Source organism: Herpailurus yagouaroundi, unplaced genomic scaffold, assembly GCF_014898765.1.
Source record: "Herpailurus yagouaroundi ecotype Mexico unplaced genomic scaffold, PumYag 222, whole genome shotgun sequence".
In the NCBI taxonomy this organism is placed as follows: Eukaryota; Metazoa; Chordata; class Mammalia; order Carnivora; family Felidae; genus Herpailurus; species Herpailurus yagouaroundi.
The window spans coordinates 15,114,338-15,136,295 of NW_024412453.1; the positions used below are offsets into that span (position 1 = coordinate 15,114,338).

The 21,958-nt window shown below is 42.9% G+C and overlaps 1 protein-coding gene across 17 annotated transcripts in view; it reads right to left on the reverse strand.

Moving 5' to 3' along the window:
• Positions 1-21,958, reverse strand: part of RBFOX1 (RNA binding fox-1 homolog 1) — a 2,071,930-nt gene that overhangs the window by 1,757,152 nt on the left and 292,820 nt on the right. The gene's annotated exons all lie outside the window — the stretch shown is intronic.

The following is a 21,958-nucleotide window of genomic DNA, read 5'->3' on the forward strand; positions in this document are numbered from 1 at the left end:
TAAATAAGCCAACTCGTAAAGCCTGGTCCCATTCATGTGGGGATTTTTCTTTTAATTGAGGCAAAAATCACAAAACATAGAAATGCACCCAAACATTAAATTAACCATTTTCAAGTGAACAATTCAGTGGCATTTAGCATACTCGGTGTTGTGCACGCATCACCTCTATCTAGTGTTTGAACATTTTCATCAATCTGAGAAGAAATCCTGTGCCCATTAGCACTCATGTGCCATTCCCCTGTCTTGGCAACCACTCATCTGGTTTCTGTCTCCAAAGATTTACCTATTCTGGACACAACGTAAATGGAATCACAGAATATGTGACCTTTTGTGTCTGGGTTCTTCCACTTAGCATCATGTTTCCAAGGTTTATGGGTGTTGTGGTGCATGTCAGTACTTGGTTCTTCCTAGGTGTGTATCCCAAACGATGGAAAACAGGTTTTGGAACAAAAACTTGTAAACGAATATTCAGAGCAGAATTGTTCACCATAGTTAAAAGGTAGAAACAAACCAAATGTCTATCAACTGATGAGTGGACAAACAAAAAGTGGCACAAACATGCAATGGAATATTATTCAGCCACACATGGAGCTTTCCGTGTACATAATTTCAGTTAATCATCAAAATGAAGCTGTGAGATGGAAAGCATTTTATCCTTCCAATTTGGGGAGGAAAAGACAAAGGATCATAAACATTTCCAGTGTCTTATTTCCCAGCCCGACCTGCTTCAGTTGTGTTCCTGAAAATGGAAGCATCTTGGTTAAACCTCCCGCCTCATGTCCTTGGAGTGTGTCACATGGGTAGTTACGGACTATAAGTTGGAAATTTGTCTCCACTGTATAGAATGTAATCTCAACCTGAATCTAACCCAAGAGCATTTAACATGCCCTATAAAATTCTCCCTTCTTCCACCACTACCACCATGGGTGTTTCGTTCCCACAACGGTCAAAATCACTCATTCGCATTCGTAGTAACATTACTATGCCCTTATCAAGGATCTTTGGTTGCTTATGAATCACTAATTCACTTTCCTGCACATAAAGTGTATTCTCTTTCATATATAGCTTTAACCTATTTAATTACAGCCTTAATTTACTTTTTTTAAGGGAAAAAAACCACACTTTAACTCTACAATGGGCTAAAATTATACCTTATGAAAAGACGCGATTGTTTCCTGACCATGAACTTTTGCTTTTATGAATTGCTAATTTGGTTAATGGGCTCATTCTGCTCTGAAATTTGCATCATGAAAATTACTAGCTTCGAAGAGTCCTCTGTGTACAACGCAGTTTGCACGTTTTGTTGTAAAGGTCACATTTGACATCGTAAAACAGCGGGCCCTTTTGAAAAGGTACAAATGTAAGAAATTAAGTGGCCCCATTGGTATAATGTCAGTGTTAAGGAGGGAGAAAAGATTTTTAAGTTAATTTTTATTCATATTGTTTACGTGCATGTAGGCTGAGCTTGGTTCCATGTGAATCCCTTCTCATGGCTGGCACCTTATTGGCTTAACCTGTGATTCAGGGATGCCAGTGGCTGGAAACCTTCTGCCACCAGCATCAGTGGAATGAAGAGTCTGGAATTGGTAGAAAAATACATAAAGGAGAGGGTGCCATCATCCCCATTTGAGAAGACTCAGGCTGTGGGCCAAACAGACAATGGGACATCAAATCATAACCTAAGGGCTATCAGGGTACTCTGTACCTAAAAATATCTTGCTGTGATTCACAGTGCTTGAGGGGCACCTGGGTGGCTCAGTTGGTTAAGCATCCAACTTGGGCTCAGGTCATGATCTCACAGTTCATGGGTTTGAGCCCCACGTCTGGCTCTGTGCTGACAGATCAGAGCCTGGAGCCTGCTTCATATTGTGTCTCGCTCTCTCTCTCTCTCTGCCCCTCCCCCGCTCACACTTTGTCTCTCCCCATCTCTCAAAAATAAATAAACATTAAAAAATTAAAAAAAAAAACAGTGCTTGACAACAAATCAAGAGATATTCACTGCCTCAACTGATGTAAGGTTGACTTCTGAATATTCCAAGTCAGAGTTTCTGAGTCCAAGCACACAGCATCTCAACAACTCTGAGCAACCCAGCTTGGTGATGTTAGTATGTCTTCTTGTGTTCTGGGGAAAGCGGGGCCAAGTCCACATGCACACAGGCAGTGAGAAGGAACTATTGCATGAGGCTCGGCCACCTTTCTGAGTGCCCAAGAAAATGAGCAGAGACCAAAAATATCCTGGCAAAAAGATGACCAAGAATAGCCAAGCAGGCACAGTCATTTTTGCAGAGAAGCACTTTTGGGTTAATGGCAGGACTCTACTGCTCATTGACCATACAACTTTAAGCAAGTTTCCTTGCTATCCTGATTCCACTGTGTTTTGTTTTGTTGTCATATCTACGACGGCAGTGGGGACCAAAGCATTCACCCAGGATATAGGGTTTTTGCTGAGATTTTTTGAAGGTAACAGAGTACCTCCTCATGTTACATCATCTGCAGAAGAGGGAACAGATCAAATACTAACATGAAGACATAACCTCTTCACTTCCTTCCAGGACTCTAAGAAATCCCTCCTGGAAAAGGCAGCAGATGCCCTGCCTTGGGCATCAGGTCTGGCATGGCATTGCAGTGGTCCTCACCAGGGAAGGGTATTCACAGAGCAGCATGGAAGCCCTATCCCTGGAGCTCCATTCACTTTTCTCTTGGGAATGGACCAGCCATGGCAGGAATCAAAAAGGAAGACCAGGTAGGCACATGGATGGGGACAGGTGAGTGGGGTAAGGAGCCTGTGCTTCTGAATGGAGCTAGGGTCCACACATGGTATCCAGAAGCACCTTCCTACTAGCACATCCTCTAACCAAGTCCTGGGGAGAACACAAGCTACAAGAATACCATCAGAGAAAAACTGTTCTTTGTGACAAGGAAAAAGAAAGACACCCCCCCCACCACCACCACCAGGGAGCACATGGGGCCTCCCTCCCTCTTTCTGTAATTACCTCTAGTAAATTCCCCATTCATCTGCATGCTGGTTTCTATTCAGCAGGATTTGAGGCTGTGCTGCTGAGGAGAAGGGGGGCGGCTAGGCACATTCAAACTTGCACAATCTCCAATCACCGCACCTGATGGGGACGAGCACTTGCTTATGTGAAATTTTCATTTCAATCCCAGGCTCAGATTGCACCGTTTCACAGCCACGCTCCCAAGCACTTACACACAGAAGGCTTTTCATCCTCCAAGTCCTGCACAAGTGTTACCTAATTAATGTTCAACAATGTTACCAAACCTCCCTCTTTTAAGACGTATCAACCTGGAAAGGTCTGGAATTAAGGATTTTGATCTCAAATGGATTGCTTTCATGTATTTCAGATAATTCACACAGCTGCTTAAAGACAGATATTCATCGACTATAAACAGCCCCGAGTTCGAGTAGCTACACAAATAAACCTTTCCTTATCTCTCCCAGCAGCCTCCCTTTGCCTGCTTGGGCAGTGAAGGGATCAAAAATACTCCCTTATGGACTGATTCAATGAGCACTTGGACTCTGAAGCAAAAGATTCTTCCGCCAGGCAGAATAAACTAGCAGCCTGAGACCCTCCCAGTGGCTTTCCCTAAGTCTGAACCATGGCCCCCAGCCTTGCTCCTCAAAGTGAGGTCAAGACACAGACCTCAGCATCCCCTGGGAACTCATTGGTAATGCAGAACCCTAGAGCCTTGCCACAGACCTGCTGAACCAGAATCTGTATTTTAGCAAAGTCCCTGGGAGACTGATGCGCACATTAAAGTTGGAGATGCTGTGGTCTTTAAAAAACCTCATAAACAGACTCCTGGACACCTCTCAGGCAGGACCTACCCCCTCACTCAGTTTCTGGCTTTCTTGCTGTTCTGCAAACACAACAAGCATGCCCCAAGACATCTGCTCCTAGAGGGCACCATTCACGTGGCTGTCAACACAAATGGCACCCCTCATGGCCTAACTCTAGCCTACAATATGAATGGTGTCACCAGAAGTTTGATGGCACAGCAGCCCTGTGCAAGGACCTGCATAAATGCCACCTCTTCAGAGACACCTTCCTGTTCACCATTATCTTAACAAGTGTCCCCTGACTCTCCCCCACCCCACTGTTCTTCATAGAATTCTCCACTGTCTGACATTACATCGTATATCTGTTTATTTAGTTTATTACTTGTTTTTCCTTGCTAGAATTCATTCTCCATGAAATCAGAGACTCTGTGATCCTCCCCCCACCCAATTCCCCATTACCCCCACCAGCCACCCTTGTAATGCTCGGCCCTTAGAACACAGTCTAATAACTCGCACACAATTTCCCAGGTGTGCATATGCATGCGCATGTGTGTATATGCAAAAGCTTCAATACCCTCTCTCCCCTGATTCAGTAACTTGGAGCTGACAAACTGAACTTTTCTGCAAAATAAACCCTTTCATTTGTGTAGATTCTTCAGAGAGTGAAGCAGTCCATCTCAGTGTTGAGGAAGGGGCCTCAACACCTGGACAAGGGGCCATATCTGCTCCTTGGCTGCTACAAAAGGCCCCTTTGTATTCTCCCTATTTCCCTGGGCTCTGTATATAGCAAATGTGGGCCACATGATCAATGTCAGATGCAGCACCCAGCACCATGGGAAAAAGGGTCAAATACCTGGTGAACACCCCTGATTGGAAAGCAAGGCTCTGCACAGGGAGGGTGAAAGAGATGCTTAGTTTGTCTGCTTAGCATGTGTCTTGCCTTAGCAGAAATAGCTCATAACCAAATACTGTGCAGCTTCAAAGACACAAAGATGAATGAATTGACAATAATGAGGAGAACAGAATGACATCAACCCAGGGAATGTGAGACCATGCCTACACTCTGCCAAAAATCAAAGTAAGCATAGTCATCTGGCTCCGCTCAAGTGCCTGACAGGCCACATGCATGAGTGAAGCAGGACACACAAAGATGGCAGCATTACAGTGGTAACAAATGGAAACTGACCCTGATACTTGGTGCTGAGGAAGCAATAAGAAGTGGAGACTGTGGTAAACAAAACTCATCCCCTTTCTGAAGGGGGCAGCTGCTACTCAATTCCAGTTGACTAGTGTCATGTTGGGATAAGAACCCAGTGATACCTTCTGATTTTCCAAGAAAGGCTACAAACTGAGACCCCTGTTAAACTTCCTGGTTTCAAAACACTGACAAGTCAGTCTAAGATTTTGTTAAAATGAGTTTGTTAAATCAAAGAGTTTGTTAAAACTCTGCAAGCAAATGAAATACATCTGTGAATAAGATCTACCCATAGAGTCATGCTTGTGAGAATAATAGCTTAGATATTTGAAGTTCCAGCCTTTCTATAGTTCTCTGTCCACCCAACTGTGCACTTAATGAGGGCACTTCCTGAATACACATGCTTAAGTGTGTACACACACAATTCTAGAATATTCACTGTGACATCAAGCCAAGGTAAGGACCAAGGGGCTGGTGAAAGCCCATTCTGAGTTAGATACCATCAGAACACAACTCCCAGTCAAGAACAACCTAGGAATCTCACAGGGGTAAGTAGAGGAGGGAGAGATGGGAAGTGTCTGTAAGGGAGAAGAACTAAGCTCAGAATTCTTCAGAGGCCCATTTCTTCTGAGGGAGTATGTTACTCCTTCCTCCACAATGACCTGCTGGAGGTACGAATGGCACTTATTGTAGAAATCAAGGAGCACATCATAAAGAAGGTGACATTTGAGTTTTATAGGATGCATAGGATTTTGCTAGACATAGAAGAAAGATATTGTGAAGAGGAACCAAAAGTGTCAAAGCACTTCCCGCTTTATCTGAGTCCACTTTCAGCCTATTACCGAATTCTGTTTCTGTCTCCTCCTTGGATGCCTCTGGAACTCACAGTGTCCTACTGAAGCTTTATGACACAAAAAGCCAGTATCCATGAGACAGACAATAAACGGAAAATCAACTCCCTTCTTTTTCCCACGCTAATGTTCCCCATTTAGAATCTACAGAGAATTAAAAATTTATTAAAACTGGATGCTATAGGAGTGGGAAGGTAGATGGAGACACAATCTCAGTCCTACAATCCCACCTTCCCGTATCTCCTTTAGACCTGAAAGATACCATTCTGGATCACTTGCAGGGGAGCAGTATGTATATTGAGAGGAACAGGGGGTGTGGCAGAGCAATTATTCTAGGCAGCAGCAGGCAGAGGTGAAAGAAAATGGACGGGAAGCCCTATAAACTCTAGTCTACAAAATCAGGATGGCTATTCACCAGGCAGCCATCCCTATGTCTGGGCTCTTTGTTCATAAACCACCTTACCAACCACCCTGATCAAACAACCTCTAGTATCTTCGGTCAAAGCCAGACCATGGGGAGGGGTAGGATAGTGGTGACAGAATCAAAATGTCTACTATCTGGGTGGTTGGAGGCAACGGACACTACCTCTCCAAGCCCCTGTCTTTTTAGCTATAAAATGGCAGTAATAATTGTGCTGCCTCCATAGGGCTATAGTGTATATTAAAAAATCATATATGTACCACACTTAGCAATGTATTTAAGAATAGGAAATCCTCCATAATACTTGCTGTGATTAATTCTTTTTTGTCTTCAGTTATTTAGAAAAGGAGCTCTCATATTAGGGGCAGGGGTGAGGGTGTAGCTTAAGGGAAGTGTCCATTTTGGCCAAAGGATAGAAAAGCCTTGAACTTTCTACATCTTCAGAGTGGAAACACTTCAGAAAACTGGACTCCTAGGTACCTTCTCAAAAAGATTTCACAATCAGCCAAAGAAATGGTGGCATTTTCTCCAAGGGATGGCAGTTGGCTCCAAGGGATCCCTCCAAGGGATAGCTAAGGGGTGGAAGAAGTTCCTAGAACCCTGAGAGGATATAAACCCAGTTGTCCTTTTTCCTCACCATACAACCAGGGACAGAAAGCTCTTCAACATAGAAACATGAGTTCTCTCTTATTGCTGCCTGGATGTATTCATCTCTTTCCACCCTCACAGGGTTCTTCAGCTTCCTCGGTGAACTACTGGGTTGACCAGAAGTGGAAAGTGGCCAAATGTTGTCAATGCCTTGTATGGTACAAGGCACAAAAGGGTCATTCACTGAAGAGTTCATAAATGAATGAAAAAGAATATAAACTGTATTTATGGAACACAAACTAGGTGCTCAATATATTAGGTACAATACATTAAATGCTTTATAAACATTCAGTCATTGAGCCCATTATAGTTCTATGAGTAGATATTGTCATTTTATTATCTGAGGCACAGCAATATTATTTCATATGCTAAGGGTCAACAGTAGCGGAACAGGAATGAGACCCCTGAAAACCTGGCTCTAGAGATCACCTCTCTAATGACAAAGGAATGGCTAAATAAATTGAGGTCAGAGGCAGGGACTGTTCTAGAAACTTGCCACATTCTCCCACCTTGAATGATGACCTAAAGCTTAATTGTTAGAGGCTGTTTGAAAGCCCGCTTTAGGTTGATTTGCTTCTTTCTCAGCAGCGTGTCAGCTTGCTGCCCGGCATGATAGCTTATTTAAAATATCGGGTAGAAATAAGATTCACTGTGAAATTAGTTGTAGACAAGCTCAGAAACTGCTAATGATGCAGAGATAATAAGGGGATTTGCAGAAAACACTGATATTGCATTATGATTAGTGAGCAGAGCGTCACCCCTTGAAGCCTGCAGGGCCCGAGCTCCCACAAGAAGAACAAATGCATATGCATTAGCAGTGCACGCTGGCAAATCCAGGCTCCCGAGGCCAGCGGGCTCAGGCCTCCTGGTCAGAGGCTCAGAGCTCAGCTCTGATTTGCAAAAATGATTAATTTGTGGGTTTTGAGAATGAGAAATGTTTACTTCCTAGGTCTCGGAGAAACCAAAGGCCGGTCCTAAATCAAATTCCCATTTGAAAATGAAAACAAGCAAGAGAGGCTCTGGAAGGGAGCCCTGCGGTCTTGCCTGGTCTGTTGCCCAGGGCTCTGTAATCAGCTCCCCCGGGGTACAGTGTCAAGTCTACCAAGAACTCCGCTAGGTCCATATGCCTACACGTCTACAAGAGCTGCTTGTCAGTGCATGTGTACCAGAGTAGTGAGACTAGTTGGTAAATCATTGATATCTTGCCATACCTTTCCAAATGGCCCTGGGATCACCCTCCTGAGCTCTTTATGACCCAGCAACGGAAGTTTATGTCTAGCACAGGGAAAGTCCTCAGATCCTATCCTAGTACTTTGGCTAGCAACCATTCTGATTTGTCAGTGTCCACACCTAATTGGATATTAAAAATTTTGAATGTGACCTCTCCATTCCCAGCCTCAGACACACCTGACTGAGGTGTCTACAGCATGTGAAATGGGCTGCAGGCTAGCAATCAAAGAGGATAAAATACTCTAGAAAATTCTAATGTTAAAAGTCAATAAGACCCATGTCCTACTCTGGTTGGATCTATCCCTTGGTATTTACAAATGCTCCCCAAGAAGGCACATTCTGTTTGTGCACCCAGGACATGTAATTTGGTCAAGTTACAGTCTCTGCACTTTTGGCAAAGAAGGGGGGAAATGCAAATAGTATGCATGTCAATGACTAAGTTACCTGCATAATAAGATGCCACAAAGTTTGAGGCTAAAACACTTATTTACATGAAAAACAAATCTGTATGGGATACGTATTTCTCTCCTTCACATCTCAACATGTTTGTCACTCAAAGCCAGAAGGCGCTACTCAACAAAGCCCCTCCAGTCCCCAACCCCATTTTCATTCTCTTTAGCTTGCAGCATAACTCCTTGAGGGATGAAGGCCACCAGGTGTTCAAAACAGACGCAGCTACTTTGCTGCCTAGGGAACCACATTGAAAGAGAGGGATGGGCTGCAAAGATGCAAATTCCCACCATACCAAAACTATTTGTATGATCCTTGTGCAGAATGTAAATTATTTATTCAATTTATTCGGTGAGGTGGATACAGCTGAATATCTTAGGATTCTGTCAGATGGCTGACCACCAGGACAAGAGGTCCTTTTGTTTTAGGTAGCATAAAACTGCACACACAACAGTCAGAAGTGAAAAATTAAATAAAGATGGGAAGGGAATATGGTTCAGTGATGGATGGACTGTGGTGAGCGCTGTTTGGGCTGCCTGACATGTTGTCCCTCCATTTCCCTTCTTCCTATAACAGACTCTAGGCCTTCCTGATCACAGGAGTGATCATGAGACCCTGTCCTGATTAATCATGGTAACTCTCTTACTCAGGACACACTGATTGGTAGAGGAGTAGGTGTATCATCCAAGGAGAGCCAATCAGAATCTGTCCTGGACTGATACATAAATGCTGTGAATAGAAGATTCTCTTTCCTCTGGTGTTGCTAAATTATGAGGTTATAAAGCCAAGAAGCTGGTGGATGTCTTCCACACCATCTATGCCATTGTAAAGAGTCTGTCTGCAGAATGAAGCCAATCAGAAATGAGCAGAAATAAAAAACAGATGGGGCATCATGGCCCTGACTCCTGGCGCTCCATCCCAATTCTTCCTTAACTCTGTGAATGGAGGACCCTTCCCAACGGTCTAAGCCAGTCAATTCCTCTAGGCTTCAATGATTTGGAGTTGTTTCCATGACTAAAAACATTCTGACTTACACTCAATTATGGAAAGGATGAATCTGTATCTTTAATCACACTTAAGTATTTGATAAAATATACTTAGCATTTTTGTACAAGTTCTTTAATTTTGTTTTCCCCTTTTTGCAATTCTAAATGATTAATTACTTTAAATCCAGTAAGTATGCAATTAAAATGAAATAGTCCCTTTTTTTGGTCTCAACTCTATTTGAGATCCCTGCTTTGTATCCACTTGTATGAACATTTTAATTTGCCTGTTTTCCACACTTGGTAAAATATTAAGAACAAAAGCGGAATCAAATAGTCAAATAATTGCACTAACACTGCTCTAAGGACAAAATTGCAGACTTTGCCAAAACTGAGTGAGCAACACCAGCGTACAAAAGCCCAAATTGTTCATTTATTAAAAGGTAAAGAATGAGTCACTTCAAAGTTGGACCTCAGAAATGGCCACGTGGCTTACTGAAGTTCAAGCCCCCTAGGTGGCAGTAGAGGGAACACTCACCATTACACTCTTGGGACTGCTAATGCTAAGAAACTGGCCATCAAAAATGCATCTATCTATGCTTTGGACTAAGAAAAGAAACCACAAGAATGTGGTTCCAGAGAGAGAGTAGTGATAGTTTCAAGAAATTTTAACTGACATCCAGTATATAAGTTTGAAAACCCTGGAATGGAATGATCTAGATTCAAATCCCAGCATTGCATTTTTCTAAATATATGTGAGGAAGTCATTTTACTACTCTGCACCTCAATTTTCTCTTCTACTAAAGAAGGATAATAATAGTACCTACCTCACAGGGATTTTGTGAGGACTGATTCAAGATCATGCTTATCGAATACTAGCACAGCATCTGCCATATAGTAAGTGTTCACTAAGTCACAGTTGTGGTGCTTACTGGTGGATGTCTTAGGGGCCCTGTTCCCTTAGGGGCCCTGAAAACTGTTCCCTTAGGGGCCCTGAAAACACAAGACAAAATAAATACAGGCGAGGTTAGGTGGCTTATGGACAGAAACTTGAGGTGATTGTTACTTCTAAATGAATCACCACCATTATGTGTGACACCAAAATCCGACTTTTCCTTAAAGACACCGAACCCTTGTTTTGTTGAATAATGAAACAATAACAATAGCAACGACAAAAATGATGGCCCTCATTTACTGAGTTGTTGCTATGCTCAGCACTTTTCCTCTGTTTAATTTGACCCTCACCAAAATGTTAAGTAGGTTTAATTTTCTCCATCTCACAGAGGGTAAAGAAATATTGACCAGGAAATAGCTCCAGTAAAGTGATTTGCCAAGGGACACAATGATGTGGAACCAAGCAGGTCTGACTCCCAAATCCTTCCCTGTTCTCAAGCATAAGATTACAGCCAGTTGAGTTGTCTCATGACATCTTCCCTAACGTAAAAATAATAATTATGACAATAATATTGGTTTAACTGTGTACATGTGACAGGTACCACAGTAAGCGGCTGACCTGCATTCTGTGTCCTTTATGAAGAGACACCTGGGCACACATAACAAGACCCTTCCTCTGGCATCTCTATACCTTCCTCGGCTCCCTAACTTAAGTAGGATTGGAAAAGAAATCTCAGGCATCCAATCCCCCTTTGAGATCTCTGCACAAAAGCTTACAGATAACGAACATGTGAAAGCTTAGCCCTTCTTTGCAATGTAGAATGTCCTATCACCTGTCTGCCTGTCCTTTACCTGGCACTAATGGGCCACCACACAGTCTATCACAGGAAATGATCCTGCACTGGGACCTGTCTTTACTATAACTGTCTCGTCAAGAGAAAAGTTTATCCAAACAACAATTTACTTTCACCAGATTCTGAACGTTTCTTTCAAAAAAATATTCAGTAAGCCCAATACTAAGTACAAAGAAGAAAGAAGGGAGATTATCAAGTAGCCCCATTCTAGAGAATGGGAAATATGAAAGCAGGTGGTCACAGTAGTGTTTGATAAATTATATGTAATAGAAACAAAGTAAAAGCTGCAATGGGTACACAGAAGAATGACTTTTAAATCAAAGGCAGGAATCAGAAGGGGCCTCAGAGAGTCTAGCCAATAATACTAATCATCAACATTGTCATTGTCTTCAACATTATCACTTCATCAGAGCAAATTCTGATCTACAGTGAATGACCACTTGAGTTTTGTTTACTTTATTTTTTAAACACAGTTGCAGTACCCCCAAGTATCTATGTTCATAGTTTTGGAAACTGGTTTGGCCATTTGTCATGGTCAACCTCCAGATGCAAGTGTGACCTTTCCAGAGGGAATAACTTTACCACCCTACTTTCCCACTCTTAAATGTCAACTCTTGCCATTATGCAGCTGTTTTGCTATAGATGGAGAAAAAAACATCAGAAACCATCTAAAAACCATATTTGGTTGTTAAACACAAACCACTAAGAAATTTAAAGCTCATAGTGCTCCTCTCTGATATGACCTCCTCACCCACACATTCAATCTCCCTTGTTGCCTTTCTTCCAACAATTAAAGCCACAAAGTGAGAAGGGTCGGCTCCCCAGATCCTGCCTAGATTTGAATGTCAAGTCCATGTCCTTCATCAGGATAGGAAAGCATTAAGAAGTGTATCTATCTCTGGGAAATGCTGGCTGATCAAGGTATTGACACCAACAACTAGAGACCCAAGCCCCTCCCATGTAGAGTGTCACACAAGTCACCCACCAATGCTATTAAGGTCCTGAGGTGACCTGTGAACAGAAGCTGACAAGCTTTTGTGAATACGGTAATTATTAGTTATGTGGTGGGGAGCAACGTCTAAAGTCTGTATGCCTTCCCCTCATTCTCTTCTCCAACAGAAGGTACCATATCCCCGAGCCTCGGAGCCTCAACTGACTTCTGAGGAATGGACATGTAGGGGAAGAGAGAGGTCTTCAGTGACTTCCCATTAGGACAGAGAGAAATCTTATCCCCGACCACCTAACAATTATCAGGCACTGAGGGCTACTAAGAGTTAAGTGCCTGCTAACCATTAACTCACTGAATCTCCCTACACCACCACAAGATAATTTCATGCTCATTAAGATTTAGAAAGTGAGACTTGAAGGTAACTTGGTAAGAAGTCAAGATTTGACACCAATTTTAATGGGCCCCCAAATCTGCCCTTTTTAACCTTGACTCTTTTACCTCCAACTCAACACAAAGGGCTACACAATGGGCCCAGGTCTGCCTGCTATAATAGACAGCTGGGTAAATGCAACCTTAAGCTAGAAGGAAGGGAGGTCAGAACGGGCAAACTAAAGCTCAGGGGAACCACTGTCATACTAGGACTCCAGGCAGTTGCCAAGGGCAAGATTATTTACATGAACAAGGAGGGCACTGTGGCATTGACTCTCAACTGAACCAGAGTCTCAGACTTTGGTTCTTAAAGTGGCCCCCATCTTCTCTTGTTACTGCGTTTGCCAGGGCTTAAATGGCCTATGCATCTCTCTTTGGACTGTGGCTTTGAGTCTGTTGAAACTGTCTGAGAATTTGTAGACAAAGTCTAAAGATACAATGGCACAGATCACCCTGGCACATATACAAGGTTAATAGCAGAGTCTGTTCTGTTTAGTTGCTACATCCATTTGGAATGACTAGAATCCAAATCCTATGGGTGATAAAATATTTATTATCCCCCTGTTATATCCCTAAAATACTGGGGAATGGGAAAAGAGAGAAGGCCTTCCAGGATCACTTCTGGGTTGAATACTGGTCCAAGTGGCAACCATCACGAACCTGAGTCTTCTAGCCTTGTACTTTGAACACATTATGAGTGGAGAATAAAGAGTAAATGGGATTGTTCCCTTTGGAGCATCAGTGTCTCTTTTCTATTTAGTATTTACTGCTACTCCAGTACATTTGTTTACTGTGTGATGGGTGCTTGGGCCTAGGTAGCATCATTAGAAAGGTGTTAAATTACTCACAGTTTACTCTGGTGACAACTGGCATCAGCCATAACTTGCTATCCTCACAAAGCTAGAATGTACTTTTGACATGATCTGACTCAGCTTATGTACTGGTCAGGTGCCATAGGGCTCATTACAACCCACAGAGAACGTCAATTCAAACAAATAAGGTGGGTGGGAGGATGGAATAAGTAGATAATAGGTATTAAGACAGGCACTTGTTGTGATGAGCACTGGCTCTTGTATGTAAGTGGTGAATCACAAGATTGTACCCCTCAAACCATTATTACACTGTATTTTAAGTAATTGGAATTATTTTTTTTAATTTTTAAATGTTTATTTATTCTTGAGAGAGAGGGAGAGACAGAGAGAGCATGAGCTGGGGAAAGGCAGAGAGAGAGGGAGACACAGAATCTGAAGCAGGCTCCAGGCTCTGTCAGCACACAGCCCAACACTGAGCCAAGAGATCATGACCTGAGCCAAAGTCAGACACTTAACCGACTGAGCCACCCAGGCAGCTATAAGTAATTAGAATTTAAGAAAAAACTTGAAACATATGAATATATAAACAAACAAGCAAACAAAGGAATACCATGGGCCTGTGGGATCTCATTTTAGCCATGAAGCTGCTCATATTTGGCAATTCTTGTGGATCTGGAATGTACTGGTCAGAAAATTTAATAGATGAGAAACTAAAGGCTGCTCTGTTAGCCCTGGCTTGCTACCAAGCACAATAATAACAAGGTTCCCTCTATCATTTATCCCAGATATCTCAACTCAAAGTTCTTAAAGAGTATCTTCTCTCCTTGGGAATAAAGACAAGCAATACACCAGCGACTTCAAGCCTTGGATTCAGGATCTTTCCTAGAGTTTGACTACTACTTGCCTGGCCTCAAGGGGCCATTCCTTAGTCCAGATCCTAGGAAACTAAAGTAGATCAATGGTTCCTTTTTTTCAGAACTCAGGGGCTCCTTCTGATTTGGTTCCCAATGGGTAATATGCCCAGGATCCAGAGGGATCAATAAAGAACAGAAATAAAGGAAAAAAGAGGATAAACATTTAGTCTATGATAAGTGGCATCACAGATAGGACCACCATTTGCATAGTAGAAAGAAACTTAAATCCTTGGGTTCTGTTATCCCCTAAGTACTTAATTGGGACACTGGACTGCACTTTATTTCTCAATAGACTTTTTGATGTTAAGACAAGTTACTCTGTGCCAAATACTAAACTTTTACAAGCACTGAAACCCTAACTGTACAGAGTTCTTACTGACTGAGGTGGTGGTGGCAGAGGCAGCAATTCCATCACCCTTACATTAACTACTTCACCTAATACTGAAGATACAAAGAATTTCTCAGATGACAAAAAAGACAGTAAAATCTAAGGCTATGAGAATGCCTTTAAGTACTGCTTTGGCCACTTGCCGAAAGTTTTAATTATGTGCTTCTCTTGTGGAATATTAATTCCCTTCCAGATATACTTATTATGGGGTGCCTGGGTGGCTCAGCTGGTTAAGCACCTGACTTCAGCTCAAGTCATGATCTCATGACTTGGGGGTTTGAGCCCCACATTGGGCTGTGTGCTGCTGACAGCTTGGAGCCTGGAGCTGCTTCAGATTCTGTGTCTCCCTCCCCCTGCCCCTCCCATGCTCATGCTCGCTCTCTCTCGCTCGCTCTCTCTCTCAAAAATAAACCTTATAATTGTTTTTTTAAATATTTTTATTTATTTTTGAGACAGAGCATGAGCAGGGGAGGGGCAGAGAGAGAGGGAGACACAGAATCTGAGGCAGGCTCCAGGCTCTGAGCTGTCAGCACAGAACCCGATGCAGGGCTTGAACTCACAGACCACGAGATCATGACCTGGGCTGAAGTCGGACGCTCAACCGACTGAGCCACCCAGGCGCCCCTTAATTGTTTTAAACAATAAATATACTTATTTATGAGCTTGTTTCTTTACTTCTGAAAGTTTAGAATTGTTTCGTATAAAAAATTATTTCTATTCTTTGGGCTCAAAGCTATAGTACTTTCTGTACTTTACAACTCAGTTTTTTCTTGGAGATACAAAGACACAGAGACATACCATATACACACACACTCACACCATGATTACTATGGTTAAAGGCATAATTACTATCTGTGGAGTCCACAATTTGGTTTATGTTTTCTAATTCTACCTGGTGACATTATTCATAACCTCTCTGTCCTATTTATTTGTTTACTAAATCTGACACACCAATAATACAGGAACATTTTGAAGGGAAAATATTACTTTGGTGCCACTACATGGGATATGATACGATCATTTTCAGCTCAAATTATTTAAAATTAAAAAACCCACATAGCTGAATTTAAAAAAAAAAACCCGAATTATTTCTAATAGAATTTTTCAGCATCTTAATTTGAGTAAAAGAAAGGGTTTAAATAGATTTGAGGGCTTAAATACTTCTGAGGAAATCAGGAACTGCAAAGCTGGGATGTCTAATTCACCTAAAAGTAATTAACGAAAAGTAAGTTAGATCATTATTTCCTCCAAGATCATAATTTAAAAGGAAGCTGATTTATCTGAACTGATTGGGGCTTTCAATCCCAACAGAAATGTAGACGTTTGGTTGTTTTAAGGGGAGAACAGAAATGAGACCCAATTAAGCAAAATTCTTTCTTATGGAAAAAAAAGTTTTTGATAAAATGATTGCTCAAATGTGCTTAGAAGGGAGCTAAGACCAAGAGATCTGAGGTTTTCTGTTTTCTTTTTTTAACTTGTTTGAAACTTCTGTCTAATTCACAAGATACACCATTAAAAAAACAGGGGAACTCATTTCCACCTAAGCATCTGAGCATAACCAGCTGTTTAGAACTGGTGAATTTGTGAGTTCATATTAGGATTTGACGTCTGACTCCCATGAGAAGGATAGGGGCTCAGGGCCCCTAGAATTGGAGAGAAGTTAGAAGATTCCTGAATCTTTGTGTTTAGGGTCTGTTATAGGCTGACTTGCGCCCACCCCCCAAATTTCTATGTTGAAGTCCTAACCCCCAGTACCTGGGCATATTATTATATTTGGCAATAAAGGCTTTAAAGAGGTAATTAAGGTAAAATGAGGTCATTAGGGTGACCCAATATGACCCTAATCCAATATGACTGCTGTCCTTATAAAGAGATACTAGGTTGCAGATATACCCTGAAGGAAAACCATGTGAGAAAACGGTGAGAAGAAACCCTGTGACATCTTGATTTCACACTCACAGCCCCTAGAATTATGAGGAATAAACTTCTGTTGTTTAAGCACCCAGTCTGTGGTTCTTTGTGATGGCTTCCGAGTTGACTAATCCAAGGTCTCAGATATCCTGGCTCAACTACAGATTGTTTCTCTGCTTCCCACAACACTGTAACTCCATGAGAGCAGAGCCAGTTGTGCCAATGGTAAATACAGCAGATGTCTTAACCGAATAATTCTTTTTCTACAGAATAAACTGAAAGACACAAGAAGTTACAAAGTAAATCCATACCAGGAAGGATCGCACAGTCATTAGGCTTGACACTGCTCAAGTTCAAATCCCACCCACACCCCTGGTGAGCTGTAAGCCATGTGGCTAGTTCCTTTACCTCTCTGGGCCAGTCTCATATGAGAACTGCAATGAGGATCCAAGTACAGTGCACCTGACACTGGGGACCACACATAAAATCCATTGCCTCATTCATTCCACATACATGTCCTGTGCCTGCACATGTGCAGGAACTGCTCTAGGTAAGGGGATACTGACAAGACATCCTGCCCTATAGGCCTTATCTCCTGGTGGACATCAGCTAATAACGATAGTAAGGGGGGGGGGCACTTCAGTAAGAAAAGAAAAGATGGCTTAAATGCAAATTTCTAAGCTTTGGTACACTTCAGGGTACTATATGTAGTATCCCTGAATCCCACTTACAATATAATCTGGAGTAGCCTATGATAGCTGATAGCTAATAATCTCTTGTGCCAGGCTCTCTGGCCCCACAGTCATCCTCAATCACACGGCCCTAAATCAGGGCAGAATACCTGTGTATGCCTGAGCATTTTGCTGTTTGGTTAGGAATTACCCTACTGGTCAGGCTCCTAATCATCAAAAGGCCTGTTTCCTTTCCCAGAGCCATTCAGCAATCAACTCTCTCTGTCACTCTGTCCCACAATAAGAGCGCTGCAGTGCCACCTGGCACTCAATGACAAGGTCTCTGAAGTGTCCCCTGAGACAAGCCCCAGGCCCTGTCACCCTGCATTGGCAGCTGTGTGCAAGCCAACCCATATGCAGTATACACAAGATGGCATAAGGACAGCCCTTCAGGGAGCAGCTGGAGGTCTGAACCCATTACCCACACAGGCAGTCTCTGCCACTGTCCTTGTGCCTTCCAGGTCAGGGGTAAGGGACAGAAGCCTGAGCTTAAGAAACCCTAGGAACTCAGAGACTCCAAATCCTTGTTTTTAGGAACTTACTTCCAATATTAAAAAGGACTGAGAAATGTCTCCTAAGCTTCTTTCACCAATCCTTAAACTCCACGAGCCTTTGCTTGCCCATCTTAAAAGTGGAGTACAAACCGTCCACTCTGCTCTTCTCATGGGGTTTGTACGAATGGTCTTCAAAAGCTTTTATGTGAGATTTCTTTTTGGGGGTGACGAAAATTTTCTTGAGTTGATTGTGGTGATGGTTACAAAACTCTGTAAATATATTCAAGACCATTCAATTGTATACTCTAAGTGAATGAGTTGTAGAGCCTATGAATTATATCTCAGTAAGTATGTTTTTAAAAAATAAATAAATAAAAGCCTTAATATACCATGAAGAATTGCCACCCTAGGACTTCAAGTCAGCTCTCACTGTGGAACATCAAAGCCAGTAGAGTCAGTAAACTAGAAAACATTGCTTAGAACTTTAGGGGAAACTTAATTTGCATATGGCTTTATTTTTTAAGATTGACTTTTCAGGAATAAAAGACTAATTCGGGAAATTGAGATCCATGTGCTTCCAGAAAAATTTCAGATGACCCAGATAATTTTATTTCCCCATGGCCATGTTTATCTTCAACACGTGACCACTGTCTTAGTTGTTACAAGAACTCCACCCTTCCCACGAGTCACTGGACCTGGTGAGAAGAAACCTTGTGACATCCTGATTTCATACTCCCAGCCCCTATAATTATGAGGAATAAACTTCTGAGAAGTTTATTCCTCATAAACTTCATAAACCCCTGGACCTCATAAACCCCTGGACCAGGGGTTCCTGGTAGCTGCTGAGTCTTAAGTTTCCATGGTGTGCACTTCTGTGCCTCACCCCTATGCACAAAAACAAGAACACTCAGGTGCATAAATAGGTACCTGGATAGATATAGATATAGATATAGATATAGATATAGATATAGATATAGATATAGATACACATACATACACGTTTGTATAAAATCCTAATATAATTCCTGGATAACAGCCTTACATGGGAGTTAATGCCCAATCCCTTCTCAGCAGAGGTGGAGGAAGGCCCTTAGCATGGAGTATCCTCTCCAACATGGTGTTTTCTAGATCCTCCCCCTTCCTAAATTATTCTTTACACACTGAGTTGATATAGGGTGTAAGAATCTTATTATACATAACACTGGGGTAGGGAAACATACACTGAGTCTGGCCAGAGTCTGTATTCCACTCTGTGCCTCCCCTGCCTCATCAATTCAGTGTGATCGACATGATATCCAATCCACGGCATGTTTTCAAGATTAAATGAATTGAATGCAAAGCATTTGTTATGGGCTGAATTTCATGTCCCTCTAAAAGTCACATGTTGAAGTTCTAACCCCCCAGGCCCTCAGAATGGGACTATACATAGAGATAGTGTCCTTAAAGAGGTAATCAAGTTAAAAAGAGGCCTTTAGGGTGGTCCTAATCCAGTAGGACTGGAGTTCTTGTAAGAAGAGATGATTAGGACACAGACACGTACAGAGGGAAGATGAGGTGAAGACGCAGGGGAAGACAGCCGTCTGCAGTATGAGCGAGGCCTCAGAAGAACCCAGCCCCGCCAACACCTCCATCTCAGATTCTACCCTCCAGAGCTGCGAGAAAACCTATTTCTGTTTTTTGAGCCACCCAGTCTGAGCTACTTTGTTATGGCAACCTGAGAAACGAATACAGCATTTGGAAAAGAAAAGCCCTCAGTATACATTAGCTACTACATCCAAGGAGGCAGGCAGTGAGGTGGGTAAGGGAGCCAATTTAGCAGTCAGGCAGACCTGAATTCAGGTTGGTCATGTCAGATCCCTCCAGGGCTCAGTCTTCTCATCCAGAGAACGGTGATAACACACGAACAACGTGAGCAAACAAAAATGAACACAAACCACCCGGCCCCAGGCCTGGGCTACAGTAACTGCTCAGAAACCTTAGGTGCTCTGCAGGTTGCTGGAACATGGCAGCCAAACCAAGCCACCCTCAGGCCACCAGGTGGATAAAATCCAACTTGTTCCTCCCAAGTCTGTGATGTCCAGAGAGGCGGGGCTTGGGCATCATTTTCCTGCTTAAAACATTGCTACTTTTTACTGGATCAGGAGAGCCAACCAGGCCAGTGAGAAAGTGGGAGCCAACTCAGAAAATGTCATGGTTCAGGTGTTTAGCAAGTTCAATCATTTGTTTGTTTTAATGTACCCCAGGAATCTACCACACTGTAGAGATTTAATAAAAAGCAGGATGGGCATGGTAAAAATAATGGGGGTAGGAGAGTAGGCAAACCCCTCCCTGAGGCCCCCAGGATACTTGGCAAAGGGTTTGAATCCCCATGTTCGCAAGTGACTTGCTCAGGTGTGACCATCTCCATGAGACTCTGTTAAGGGACAAGCACATGTAATGGAGGTGAGCCCAGGTACGTAGAGGGGAAATGACTTTCTCAGGTCTTGCCATGGGTCAAGGCAGCAAGTTCCCAGTAGGGATCCCTCTCCAAGAGTTTCTGACAGCAGCCCAGGCAGAGAGCAATGCCCCCCTTCTATCACCGGCTATTGGTGTGTGAAGGAAAGCAGCTGATGGAAAAGCTCTGTCCGGAGGCAGTCTGGCGAGATTTTCAATCCAATTTCTTTCGAGTGAAAGGCTAACAGGATAAGATCTCTCTGTGTTAACAACCTGGATTGTGAGTGAAGTCCCTGGGTTGGGGCAAGAGATGAGGTCATGAAATCAAGAGCTTACCTCGCAAAGCAATCTAGTCCAAGCCCCAGGTCCCCAAGCCTCCCCTCCAGAGCCTGTTAATCTTGTGTTGAACATGTCCCTCTGTGGGCACTTCCTGTCCTGGAATTTAGGCCATCCGTCTCTAGGTAGTAACCCCATCCTAGTGTTTGCAGCAGAAGCCTGGAGGCATGTCACTGGGCATACCACAGACTCCTCAGTGGGGCCAATGGTATTCTCCATGAATGAACACACCCTCAGAGCTAAGGCTTCACAGGTGACCCCTTGGGATGGCTCATAAACCAGTCACCTTTCTTGAGGCCCCTGCACTGCTGCAAATCAGGTACAAAGTACAGTGGCTGCAAATACATTAGATATCATGTCTTGTCCATGGGTGACAGCTAGATGCCTTCTCAATAGCCCAAGCTCCCTGAAACCATGTGGAGCAAGTAATTTGAGGAGCTAGTGTTCACTGGTGACCCAATGCCCCACACTGGGTTCTTAGGGCCCACAATCTGGCCTTGCAGCAATGAGAAACTGGGTGTGGCAGCCAATACACTCAGGTGCTGGGACTCAACAAAATCCACATTAAAGGTAAAAAGAAGCAAGCTCTCAAAAATAAACTATCCTGATTCTCCCCCATTAGCAAGCTTCAACTCAACCCCTAAGAGATGTGTGGAATGTGTGGGGCCAATGTGTGGAAGACTCATTCAACAAGCAAGATCAAATCTGTCAGCCTCTGCAAGATGGATGATTCTCATGGGCATGATGTTGAGTGAATTAAGTCAAGATTCCATTTTTATCAAGTTCCAAAGGAGACAAAACTGATCTAAAGAGGAAGTGAGCAGAGTAGTGGGGGCTCTGGATGAGGGTGGTTCTGGCTCGAAGGGGCACAGGGGAAAATTTGAGGTGCTTGAAAATGTTTTGTTTCTTGATCTGGGTGGTGGCATCCCAGAAGTATGCACATGTAAAAATTCATGGACTGTACACTTAACATTTGTGCTTTATAACATGGAAGTTAAATCTTGATTCTGTAAAATTGTCAACCCTTTGTTGAGTACCTACTACATACCAGAGCTCAGGCCCTGATGGTTTGGGTGATATCCTCAGGCGAGAGTGGTATCTTCCACAATGCCACAGATAACCCTGTGAGATGTTACCACCTGACATACAGACATTCCCATCATCCTTTCTGTTTCCTTTTATAATGGGCTACCTGACCTGTACTCTGGGATAACAAACAAAACTGCAAACCTACCT